At 32.2% G+C, this 14660-nt stretch overlaps 1 long non-coding RNA gene across 1 annotated transcript in view; it reads right to left on the reverse strand.

Moving 5' to 3' along the window:
- Positions 1-4280: 4280 nt before the first annotated feature.
- The window catches only part of LOC145297792 (uncharacterized), a 163803-nt gene continuing 153423 nt past the window's right edge, over positions 4281-14660 (reverse strand). The window contains exon 3 of the long non-coding RNA XR_013870327.1: positions 4281-4760. This is a non-coding gene — a long non-coding RNA (uncharacterized LOC145297792). The remainder of the gene's footprint in view (positions 4761-14660) is intronic.

Consider the following 14660-nt stretch of genomic DNA (forward strand, 5'->3'; position numbering starts at 1 on the left):
TTTAGAAATAAACCAGTATTGTTTTTATGAATCTCATAATCAAAGTGTTTTTGATAAACATTTGTGTTTGGGTACATGACAAGATCCTTCTTATTTCATATATACTTTTTTTAAGTTTGATTTTGTAATTTTTGCTCTCTCTCTTTTAATGTTATGGTTTGCATAGAGTTTGGCGGGTAAGTATAAGAAATACTCTCACAGCCACTATTCCACTACTACTACTACTACTGCTACTACTATTATTATTACAGCAACTACTACTAGAAAGGCTGATGCAATATTTCTCCTGGTTTCACCATATTGTAACCCCTTTCCGTCGTTAATTTTCCCTGTGTCTTTTTCTTTCTTTCTCGTGAGTTCGTTAGAATCAATGAGTCATCCGAAAGAAAGAATTCATACAAAAATTATAGAACTTCCTGTCGACCAATCAAATACAAAGTTCAGGAATGGTAAAAGTGAATAAAAAGTCAAAAAGTAGTTATAAAAGGAAAGCCTTAGGATTGGGGTAACACTGCCTAACTACAGATTTTACACCTACGTTCTTATCTTCCAAACTTCTAATCCCAAGTTACGCCAATTCGACAATTCAGACGTATCATAAATTCCTAGACCCACGCGTGAACAAAGGACTATTTTTTCCCTTAAGGAACAACCAAATAATCATATATGATTAGATGATATTATACACGCAGTACGTTAACCAAAACATTCAGTTAACCTTAATTTGGATCGAAAAGGTAATCCTAAAATGTAAAACTATTTTACATCGAAGTCAGAATAAATAGATTTTCGAGAGCATAATACTTTATTACAGTCCATTGTCCATGTAAAATGTTTCGTCTTTTTTTCTTTCCTTTCTATTTTGTATTATTAATTATTTGACTTCTTACTCTTGACGTTTCTGAATTTTCGAAATGGGGATTGGTTATTCATATTATTTTGAATCATCGGGCTACTATTCTCAGCTTGACTGTGATTTTCACAACGTTTTGCTTGTGAAACGTTTGGTTGTGAAACGTTTCAGTTGTGAAACTTTAAGACTCATAAAATTCGCAAGAACCCGTGGCGCAGTGGTTAGAGTACTTGGAAAAATCAATTATAAAAAGTGATACTCTCCTGAAGATTGAAGGTTCAATCCGCAGTGTAGGCGACCAAAATATACAATTGCGAATTACATAGCACTTCTATCTAGTCATGGCTGACGGAACAAGAGCATGCTACCCCCGTAAAGTCAATAAAGGGCTTCGCTAGAAATCCCGTTCAAATTCCTGAGGTCGACAAGATACACCCAAAGAAAGTTTCATCGACTGAAACGTTGTGAAAATCACACCCAAGAGGAGAACAGTAGTCTGATGAATCCAAATAATACGAATTATTACTTTTTTATTCAGATTACATCGACTCCACTGTAGGTCTATGTAATATAAAAATAGATTATATATTTAAGTCTTATCCGAACACTCATGGTAACATCGGAGTTACCTGTTTGCTCTTTTGTTTGTATTTTCTTATCACTTTGTTTTGCTGGGGATGGGGAATTCTACTGGATTCCAAACATTCTCCAATTAATTTGTTACTCCAACTGAAAGATCTTTTTTAAGATTTAAACCGTCCCTTTACGTGCAATTCTTTATATTTCTCTGGCACTTGGTTCACCGGGTATATTCGCCAGCTAGTTTTTTTAAATTCTCTTTCATTAGTCCGGTTGCTCCTATAATATCTGAAATGATGGAGATCTTCTAAAGATCCCAGTTTCTTTTCATGTCAAGCATAAGTCCTTGGTATTTTGCTCTTTCCCCCCTCTAAGCTCTGCTAATGCCAGCATCATAAGGGGCACTTACTTCAACTAGGGTTGCTACTTTCTCTTTCTTGTAAAATAAACACTATGTCAAGCTTAATAGTTCCGTTTTCTTGGTATGCAGGTGTAGGAATATCGCAGTTAAAGTGGATGGTGTATGACTTATTTCCAACTGTTCTCTCTGGTAAACATGTTCCCAAGACTTGCTACTACATTGGATATTGTAGTTTTTACAGATTTTTCAATGGAGTCATTTACACATTTCATGATGTCTCATTGTATAATGGCCGTCACCTAACATGACTCACACTTTCTATTTCTGTGTGGCAGAACCTGCACTTGTTGTTATTGCTGAGACCACTCATATTTTAAAAGCATTGGTCATCAAGCACCGATCTTGAGCGGCCATTTTCATTCCTTCCTGATCATAGTGAAGAGATCATTTTTAATCAAGTCTACAGAGCGTGTTTATCTATTTATCTATATATTCCTGTTAGAGTTCATCCAGGAAATATTTGGCACGTTGTTAGTACTTGCAATCTTCCAGTTTTTTTGTTTTTGTTTTTTTTGCAATAAGTGTATTTTTGCCGACACTTTTGTGCTATTTTCATTGCAGGCTTGTTTTCTGTTTATGTCATTTGTAAGGCAGTCATGTGATAAAGGTAATTCTACTGGCCCTCTTTCCTTAGTTTTCATATACTATTTAAGGTTTGGATTCTGGGAATTTATCAGATCTTGCTCAGTGCTCACAATAGTTGCTCAGTGTCAATATCTGACAAACTCATGAATCCTGCTCCTAATGGTAGATACAGTCTTGGTAGACACTGGTTTCTGTGGTAGCTGCATCCACCTGTTCCGCTATGAGAGTTTGCGTGTTTCATGAAGGTCTCCTCTATTGTGTTATCAACAGCACATTTGTTGCCTTGCACAAAAGATCTAGCTACACTGAAACCACCGTTTATCAAAGATAGAGCACCAAGACGAGTATTTTCAAGATTTGCTAAGAAAACGGAAATGAATGTAAGATACTTCGAATAATTGTATTCATCAAAGCTAAAGAATAAGTCTGCCATTCTGTGGAGAGACTAAGTGTACAGCAAGTAGTTTTTTTCTTGTTTACTGATCCAAATGTAATCCATGTATGGCATCCATAGTTGGACTGTTTTCCCAAGACTACCTGTAGCTATAAATGATCTGAACCGTGAGTACTTCTCAATGAGAGAATTCAAGCCAACATCCTCTAAAGCTAGATCATTTGTATGTTGTGTAGGCGAATCTAAGAAATCTTCCAGGATTGCTCTAGAATGTTCGGGTAGATTTGATGCCAGATCATTGTGTTCCATTGCTGCAAGGAAGTTATTAAATAGCAACCTCTCTAGAGCTTCTAGAACAATTTTGTGACATGGCATTACTCTGTCATATTGCTTCCCAGAAAGAACAGCATTCACAGATGCAGAGGTAATGAGGACTGTTCCATTCATTTTCTTATCAATCATCTTGAAGTGACCACAAGAAAGCAACCCATTACAATGTGGGTTTTGTACTTGGCAGGATTTTTCCATAGAATAGGTAACTATGACATGCATTTGTCCTACTCATGGATGCTCCTTCAGAGTACCCCAGGCATACTTGCACTGCTTTCAAGTCTCTTATGAGGTAATTTATTATTGGATAATACTCGATTGTTGTAGTTCTTGATGGGTTTTCACCTGTTGCTGAAATATATCCAGCTCATCCAGAGACTTCTTGCGGAGTAAAAACCAGAGGTTTTGTTTATTTGCTTTTGCCGTTGATGCCTCTTCATTTAATCATGTCCATTATTGTATGTCATATGTTGGGCTCTGCCTCTTTGAGACATAGCCCTCTGGTAGTGGCTGTGAATGAGGGAATTTGAATGACTTTTCCTTATTTTTCTCACTTGACTTTCGTTGCGGAAGTTCATGGGGATCGACGTCAACTCTATTGTCATTCTGTCTTTCTGTGAGTGAACCAGTTTCCTGCAAAATGACGCCATGACATGTATGTTTTGAACCCATTGTAGTGATATGATAAAAGTTGACAAAGCTAGAATGACATGTCGAGGGTTGATTTGGATTTCTCACAATTTGTAGAGGCACAAGTTCATACGAGGTTTGCACCGTATTTGCAAGGACTGTTTCTAATTCAAGGGAAAAATCTATAGCTATCATAGTGACCAAATCTTTTGATCAATGTGGTTAGCTCTGCGCTCCTGAACATGTGACGAAGTGACATGCACACAACATGCCAGACAATAGATTCAACAAGTCTGGACATTCTAGCAGAACTACGCGTACTGTCTTTTTCAGTGAGAAGCATAGAGAAACTCCTGGACCTCATGAGGATTACAATCTCAAGACTCGCCAGAAATCTTGCAGTTGGCGGCCAAGTGAGCTCTTCGGCATTTTCAAAAGATTGGAAAAAAGAAGCTCACATTTCTACAACTATTTCCTTCGTTTTTTTTTTCAGTTGTATCTAGTTGATGTGTCATTTTAACAGCATCACCTGTCCCGATGATGTTGCTGTACACAAGATAAAGTCCCAACCTCTCCTCGTACACTATTGAGAGGCTAAGCAGTATCCATATCGTTTGGTTTGCTTGGATGTAAGATTTACTCCTCTATAAAACTGATCTGCAGAGATTTTCTCAGTGCACAAGTGATTAGGATTCATGGTGAATCGTTGATAGCAATCACGATGGTAGCCATTTTCCCTCAAAAGAATATCAGGACCTTAGGAGCAAACATAAAATATTCGATTAGCAGAAGGTAATGGTTGTGCAACGGTAAATATTTTGAAACTTAAAGAGTATGTATGCTGTTAGACTTGTAAAATATTGCTGTCTATGGTTTAGCATGAACAGTCTGGTCGTCTTCATCTTTTCGCTTGCTTGGTTTCTTCATGACGAAATGGAGGCTGTTAACATCAGAGTGTAGTCAAATATCTGAAACAAAACAACAAAAACGAGAAATGAATATATGTTTATATAAGGAGTGACAACGTGTGAGAGAGAGAGAAAGAGAGGATAAGGGGGGCATATGAATCTTGTCATGTCATTCTTTTCCGCATATAGGGCACTGTCCATTTCTTCATCAACAAACGGATGATATATGGTGTGGATATCATAATAACCAACATGTAGTCAGCATTTAATTTCTCATCATATTTGCATTAATACCAAGGATACCAAATGAAAGCTAATCATTTGTTTTTTTTAATACAAATAGCAATAAAATATTCCCAATATATAGGAAAAAATATAGGAAATTGAAGAAAAGTTATCAAATATTGAAACAAAAATCCGAATATCATCTTTTTCAGCACTTATTAGCAAAATAATTTAAATGACACTTTAACTTTTTTTTTTAATTACATTATCACCCCAAACAAGGCGTATTGCCACTTTGGTGTAGGGGGCTACTATCAGGGGCAGCAACTACGTTGGGATTTGGGCAGCAAGATGTCGGTTCACGTTGCACTTGAACTTCTGCATGTCAGTACAGTTGAGGAAGCAGGAACTTGGAATGGAATTCCAGAGTCTAGCGGTTCTGAGGAAGAAACTACTGGAGTAGAAAGATCTTTTACATCTAGGGATCTATACTGTGTGGAGGTGGGATTTAACTGCCTGTCGGGTTTGTCGAGGGAGTTTACGTAGTGGGGGCACAAGTGTCTGCAGTTCGTCAGAGCCTTCACCATTAAAATACTTGTAGAACAGACAGAGGGATGCAACGTTTCGTCGATGGGACAGAGGCTGAAGCTTAGATGTCAGTTCAGGGCCTATCAGATTGGCGACTCTTTTTTGAACCTTGTCTATGATCGAGAGACTAGTAGCAGAAGCACCAGCCCAAATGTGACAACAATACTCCATACATGGGCGAATGGTGGCCTTATAGACGTACAGGATACTTTCAGGTGTCAGCAGTTTTCTAGCACGGTAGAGAGAGCCTATCTTTTTTGCAGCGGCCCTGGCAATGTTTTCAATATAATTGTTCCAACTCATTATTCCTGTGAACGTTAGGCCAAGCAGTTTGAAAGATGTACTCTCAGACTGGGAGTCACTGGCCATTGCTATTGGTGGCAGAGAAGGATTCTTGTAATTATTGAAGGAAACCAGTTTAGTCTTGGCAGCATTGAATGTGACCATCCATTTATGTCCCCATTCCACTACAGATTGGAGGGTATCCTCTCGTGTTTTTTGCCATTTCTTTTGATATGTGTTCGTTTGTTTTCCTGTCATGCCTTTTATAGAGTGTAGTGTCATCAGCATATATACCCATCTCAGAGGCAGTTATGTCGGGGAGATCATTAATAAATATTAGGAACAATAGAGGTCGAAGGATAGACCCCTGAGGCATTTCCGCATTTATATCACATTGTTTAGACGTACGACCGTCGAGGACAACCTGGATTTTTCTCTTATCTAAGAAGGATGTAATTATGTTAATTATTCTACCAGTGATACCGTATGATTTAATTTTCCTGCGGAGACCCCTGTGCCATAAATGCAAATACCAGCGTATGAAATAAGCTTTCATTTGATATATGATATGCCATTAGTTGTATGATATGTCATTTGATATATGATATGTCATTTGATATATGATATGTCATTTGTTGTATGATATGTCATTTGATATATGATATGTCATTAGATATATATGTACTTTGATATATGATATTTCATTTGATATATGATATGTCATTTGATATATGATATTTCATTTGATATATGATATGTCATTAGTTGTATGATATGTCATTTGATATATGATATGGCATTAGTTATATGATATATCATTTGATATATATGTCATTAGATATATGATATGCAATTTGATATATGATATGTCATTTGATATATGATATGTCATTAGATATATGATATTTCATTTGATATATGATATGTCATTTGATATATTATATGTCATTTGATATATGATATGGCATTAGTTATATAATATATCATTTGATATATATGTCATTAGATATATGATATGAAATTTGATATATGATATGTAATTTGATATATGATATGTCATTAGATATATGATATTTCATTTGATATATGATATGTCATTTGATATATTATATGTCATTTGATATATGATATTTCATTTGTTGTATGACATGTCATTTGATATATGATATGCCATTAGTTATATGATATGTCATTTGATATATGATATGTCATTAATTATATGATATGCCATTTGATATATGATATGTCATTAGATATATGATATGCCATTTGATATATGATATGTCATTAGTTGTATGATATGTCATTTGATATATGATATGTCATTAGTTGTATGATATGTCATTTGATATATGATATGGCATTAGTTATATGATATGTCATTTGATATATGATATATCATTAGTTGTATGATATGTCAATTGATATATGATATGGCATTAGTTATATGATATGTCATTTGATATATGATATATCATTAGATATATGATATTTCATTTGATATGTGATATGTCATTAGATATATGATATTTCCTTTGATATATGATATGTCATTAGATATATGATATGTCACTTGATAAATGATATGTCATTAGTTGTATGATATGTCATTTGATATATGATATGTCATTTGATATATGATATGTCATTTGTTGTATGATATGTCATTTGATATATGATATGTCATTAGATATATATGTACTTTGATATATGATATTTCATTTGATATATGATATGTCATTTGATATATGATATTTCATTTGATATATGATATGTCATTAGTTGTATGATATGTCATTTGATATATGATATGGCATTAGTTATATGATATATCATTTGATATATATGTCATTAGATATATGATATGCAATTTGATATATGATATGTCATTTGATATAGGATATGTCATTAGATATATGATATTTCATTTGATATATGATATGTCATTTGATATATTATATGTCATTTGATATAAGATATGGCATTAGTTATATGATATATCATTTGATATATATGTCATTAGATATATGATATGCAATTTGATATATGATATGTCATTTGATATATGATATGTCATTTGATATATGATATTTCATTTGATATATGATATGTCATTTTATATAGTATATGTCATTTGATATATGATATTTCATTTGTTGTATGACATGTCATTTGATATATGATATGCCATTAGTTATATGATATGTCATTTGATATATGATATGTCATTAATTATATGATATGCCATTTGATATATGATATGTCATTAGATATATGATATGCCATTTGATATATGATATGTCATTAGTTATATGATATGTCATTTGATATATGATATGTCATTAGTTGTATGATATGTCATTTGATATATGATATGGCATTAGTTATATGATATGTCATTTGATATATGATATATCATTAGTTGTATGATATGTCAATTGATATATGATATGGCATTAGTTATATGATATGTCATTTGATATATGATATATCATTAGATATATGATATTTCCTTTGATATATGATATGTCATTAGATATATGATATGTCATTTGATAAATGATATGTCATTAGTTGTATGATATGTCATTTGATATATGATATGGCATTAATTATATGATATGTCATTTTATATATGATATGTCATTAGATATATGATATGTCATTTGATATATGATATGACATTTGATATATGATATGTCATTAGATATATGATATGTCATTAGTTGTATGATATGTCATTTTTATATATGATATGCCATTAGTTATATGATATATCATTTGATATATGATATGTCATTAGATATATGATATGCCATTTGATATATGATATGTCATTAGATATATGATATTTCATTTGATATATGATATGCCACTTGATATATGATATGTCATTTGATATATGATATATCACTTGATATATGACATGTCACTTGATATATTATATGTCACTTGATATATGATATGTCACTTGATATATGATATGTCACTTGATATATTATATGTCATTTGATATATGATATTTCATTTTATATATGATATGCCACTTGATATATGATATGTTATTTGATATATGATATGCCACTTGATATATGATATTTCATTTGATATATGATATGCCACTTGATATATGATATGTCACTTGATATATGATATGTCACTTGATATATGATATTTCATTTGATATATGATATGCCATTCGAGGATCAGTTAAAATGGGTATTGATATTAAAGCAAAGGGAAAACATTTCGTTGATCTTTTTCAAGCGTCGAGGGCAATTTTGACGGTAGGGTAGATTACATGCTAAAAAACTAACAGCACATCTCAAGTTTTTTTTCTGATAACATATTTTTCCTTAATCTAGAAACTCAAAAGTGTCCAACTTATGATGGGTTGGGTGGGAGCGGTACACGGTCGACCCCGCTGACCCATGCACTAAATTATATTAAGGAAAAATAACGCCTACCGTTTTTTTTTTGCAATTTCCAATGAACTGCAATATTTGAGATATCGAAAAGTTTCCGAATATTCTTGACGGAATGAATTCTCTAAGAATTTTCCAACTGAAACGTTTGTATACAAGAACAAATGGCGGAGTCCTGTAATACAGTGCTAAAGACAAAGGTCACAAAATTCCTATTTCTATTAGATTATGACTTGAAGTATTCTGCGAAACAGATCGACAGTGAAAACTTTATTTGTGCATTTACTTTTGTAGAGGGTTATTCTGGTTTAGTAATGGTTATGTCCTAAAAAAATATGGTATTTCGCAGTAACTATTAAGAAAATACGACATAATCACATTTGACACACAGGTTCCCGTCAAATCACCGAAGTTAAGCAACGATGAGTCTCGCCAGTACCAGATGGGTGACCGTTTCGAACTTTTAGGTACTGTATGTTATCTCCGCTTATCTCGGCACTGTTTTCAGTCGTCCTGAACTTCTCCTTGCCAATGGACTAAATCAGGTGAGATGTGCTTGGAGATTGTGCAACCATTGTCACACAATTACACAAGGGGTGTCCTTTGTCTTTCGAGACCGGACGGAGGCATCGAATGGGTATTGAAGATACGATTAAAGGATGCAGAAAAAGACGTAATCACTCAGATGACGTGGTAATGGATGCACGTAAACAACATGATCAATCTGTCAATCAAAATTATTTAGTTAAACTATACAATATTTTGATATTGTTTGGATTCTTATTTACTTTTCCATAGTTCATTGCTCATCGTATGACATCGTCGCATTCAATTTGTTTCTTTCAACTCGGTTCGATTTCTCCAGTCAGCGAGATATTTTTTTATTTTTATACTTAGTGTATTGTATTCGATTATGTACGTACACACGCGTGTGGGTACGCGTTTTTTGTCAGACAACCTATTTTTAATGAGTCCAAACCAGTTAAACGGCTTCTTTTGAAGTAGTTTGTCTGCAGCCGCTTTTAGCACTCCGCTAATGGCGAGCATGAAACGCGCCGCAACGCGAATTGCTATTTTACGTCGTTTAATGTTCGTTCTTATCTGTTTTCTGTTTTTACTTGCTTTTAATCTCATGTTCAACACATTAAATAACTCATTATCCTACCAGTTCCCATCACAGGTTAAAAGATTAAATTTTTCTCTCTATTTAACTAGTTCCCGTCAGTAGTTTATTCACCAACATCAAAGCATTTTTACAAACATATATATATATATATATATATATATATATATATATATATATATATATATATATATATGTGTGTGTGTGTGTGTGTGCGTGTGTATAAATATATTATATACATACACATGCAACTATATACACACATGTATATATATATGTATGAGTGTATGTTTGCGTGTGTACGTATATAATATATTTATACACACAGATACAGAGACAGACAGACAGACAGACAGACACACACACACATATATACATATATATATATATATATATATATATATATATCAAACGGCGATCTTGTCATATCGGTTTGGATGGGAAGCCATTTAAATAAATGAAATGATTTCGATACCAGGGTCGTGAGATAATCTCAGTTGCTTTGCTGAGTGATAATTTGTTTTTATAGAATTTCCCAGATCTAAAACATTTTGAAAAACCTTCACATTAGGGTTTTGTAATGGAAGAGGTACACTTTTCAAAACGGCATCGTAAGTCATATCAACTTCGTTATTAGCAACTGATTCGTCGAACCATTTATGGATAACTCGATAAGACTACTTTTTTCGACGGATGTCCTAGAGAGATTTGCGTTTATGAAAGAAAACTTAAAGAAGTTGTCAAAGGGTAAATCTTTAACAAAAATAAAATTATCAAGAAAAGCTCAACACTATTAAGATGAGCAAACAATAGTATCCTTCCGATTTCCCGTTATATGTTGGATCGATTTTTAATTAGTATTTACCATTTTATTTTCTTCTTTCATTTTCATGTCATACCTAAACGTCATTAAGCCAGTTTTTTCTTATTTGCATCCTCTTCTGATGAGTCTCATTTAGCTTCGAAATGCCATGTTGTAAAGTATTTTTCTTAATTTTCCCCTTTAATTTTTCTTCATTTTGTTGATGATATTTAACTTTTTTTTTTTATTCAATTTTCACCCCAAACAAGGCACAGTGCCACTTTGAAGCAGGGGGCTACTATTAGGGAATTAATTAGCGGGGTCATTATGAAGGGAGAAGAGTAGAAGTGTAGAAGTTAAATAAATGTTATTTTCCATCTTTCATTTAATATGATATTAAGATAGATAGATATATAGATAGATAGACATATTGATTGATAGATAGATAGATAGATAGATAGATCGATCGATAGATAGATAGATATTGAGATAGATAGGTAGATATTGAGAAATAGATAGAGATAGACAGAAAGATAGATAGATAGACAGATATAGATATATAGATATTGAAATAGATAGATAGATAGATAGATAAATATAAAGAGAGAAAGATATAGATTAAAAACAGATATTGAAATAGTAAGAAAGATAGCGAGATAGATTTTGAGATAGATTGATAGAAACTGAGATAGATAGATAGATAGATAGATAGATAGATAGATAGGTAGATAGATATTAAGGGAGATAGATGGATGGATGGATAGATAGAAAGATAGATAGATAGATAGATAGATAGATAGATATATATTATTATTATTCTAACTTTCTCTCCAACGTTCGAACATTAGTGTCTCATCATTTTCTGGAATATTTAACCATCAAGACCGTGTCAACCCGTACCTTCTGTTAATCTGCCCACATGTCAGTCAGTTCTCTTTCGCAATCGGGTTTTCGAGAGTCCCCGAGCGAGATATCATTTCCATGACAAGATCTCCCACGGACATCCGTCAGCGGGTTGACACGGATCTGCCGACGGCCTGGTAACCCGCCACTTGCACGTGGTCGATCGTTGACAGAAAGTTTGTGCCTCGCTGTCGGACGTCCCTTTTTTCGCATGTACATGTCTGTCATCCGGTCGCCATTCGCCTGGGGCGCCTGCATTTTCATTCAAAATACTCCCTTGACAAGGTCTGATTAATTTTTGCCTTCTAAATCGAAACAATCCTCCCGTCTATACATCTTCCATCCCTCCTCGGTCTTACTCATATATGTACATACACAGAAAACGTCTTTCTATAATTTATTTTTTCATTAGCTCACACACACTTGCACAAAAATTATTTCACAGTATATGTTTTCTACTCCCCCTCTCTCTCTTTCTCTTTCTCTCTCTCTCTCTCTCTCTCTCTCTCTCTCTCGGTCGTGCACTTGCACACGGAGCTGGTATTCAACGTGAGCTTCCACACACTCTTTTACTATGTCTCTCTCTCTCTTTTATATTTAAGAATATATATATATATATATATATATATATATATATATATATATATATATATATATATATATGAATAGGCATGAAGATAAAGATTAAATTTACATTAGAACTTTATTGCATTATCATTTTCAAGTTAAGGCTATCGCTTTCAACATATATATAATCGTTCCAACAGTAATATGTATATATTTATTTATATACATATTACTTTTGGAACGATTAATCGGAAACGAAATCGCGGATCTTAATAATCGGAATATTTGGAGGTATCGGAATTGGTATCGAAATTGGAAAAAAACTTTTACCGACTTTCCAATGCCGAAACGATTCTTTTAATTGTCTTTTTTTTATTTTATTTAAATCAAAATCTTCCATTGCTGGGTACAATGATAAAATAATAAATATTTATTGATTTTAAACCAGCAGTGAAGTAAAAATCGATATATCCTCCCCCCATAGTATATTTTTTGTTTACAAAAATATTTGCGCAATTAACATGTGTGATTTCACAATAATTAGAGAAAAAATACAACTATATGGTTAAATATTTAGAGATTTATAAAGAATCGGAATCGGAATCGGTAATTGGGTCGGAATCAAACAAATTATTGGAATCGCCCCATTACTAATATATATATGTATATATATATATATATATGTATATATATATATATATATATATATATATATATATATATATAAAAGAGAAAGAAAATTAAAACTGTAAGTTGAACTTTACAATCCAAATTTATTGTTCGACTGAATACTCTAAAAAACTATATATATATATATATATATATATGTATATATATATATATATATATATATATATTATGAGTATAAAAATTAATAATTGTAAATTATAAATCAGATTCAAAAGGATGAACAAGCAAAATTTAGATTTTTGTAGTTCATTCTTTTTGAAACGGATATATGATTTACAACTATTACCTTTTATACTCAATATTAATATCGCTCTAAGATAAATATACTAAATATCCCTACTGAGCTTATTACATATATATATATATATATGTATGTATATATATATATATATATATATATATTTAATTAATACATTAAAATATACTTTGTTCTTTAACGTCAAGGTCAAACTCCCTATATATATATATATATATATATATATATATATATATATATATATATATGTATATATATATATATATATATATATATATATATATATAAGAGAAAGAAAATTAAAACTGTAAGTTGATCTTCAGAATGAAAATTTATTATTTGACTGAATACTCCAAGAAACAAGTTACAAAGTCCTTATTCCGCAGAGTTTCAAAGAATGCTATTCTTGTTATTCTTCTCATCAGAGGGCATAAATAAATCAGCAAATTATATTCGTAGCAATGCTAGAATTTGAATTAAGTGAAATCGCAATTTATGCCAAATAAAAAAATATATATATAAAAATACACCGCGCATAATATTTCAGCTTGAATGAAACTCCTCTAGAGTTGATCAAAAATGCAAAATAGTTTTTTAGATAGAATATATATATATATATATATATATATATATATATATATATATATATATATATATATATATATATATATACACACACACAACAAATATTTATTTCCATACTATATATACATATGTACACAGCGGACCAGAGTGGAATCAACTATTAGCGGTTGAATGGCGTCAATGCAATTCTCAGCGATTTTGAAAAAGCGAAACAACACGAAAGTAAAGAGACAGAGAATAACACCGTTCCTGATGTAAAGATAGACCTTAGTAACCGAGTGGTGTTTACGTTCACGTTGTTTTGCTTTTCTTACAAGTCGCTGATGAGTTGTAGTGATGACATTTAACCGCTAATGGTTCATTCAATACAATGAAACACTGGTCCACCTTTGAAATATGTGTTTTGAAATAAATATTTGTATTTTCAGCTCTCACATTCGTTTTCTAGCACTTTATTTGATTTTTTTTCTGACATGTCATATATATGTATATAACTGATTACACAGGATGAAAC

Source organism: Euprymna scolopes, chromosome 18 (genome assembly GCF_053919585.1).
Source record: "Euprymna scolopes isolate OS-2025 chromosome 18, ASM5391958v1, whole genome shotgun sequence".
Lineage (NCBI taxonomy): Eukaryota > Metazoa > Mollusca > Cephalopoda > Sepiida > Sepiolidae > Euprymna > Euprymna scolopes.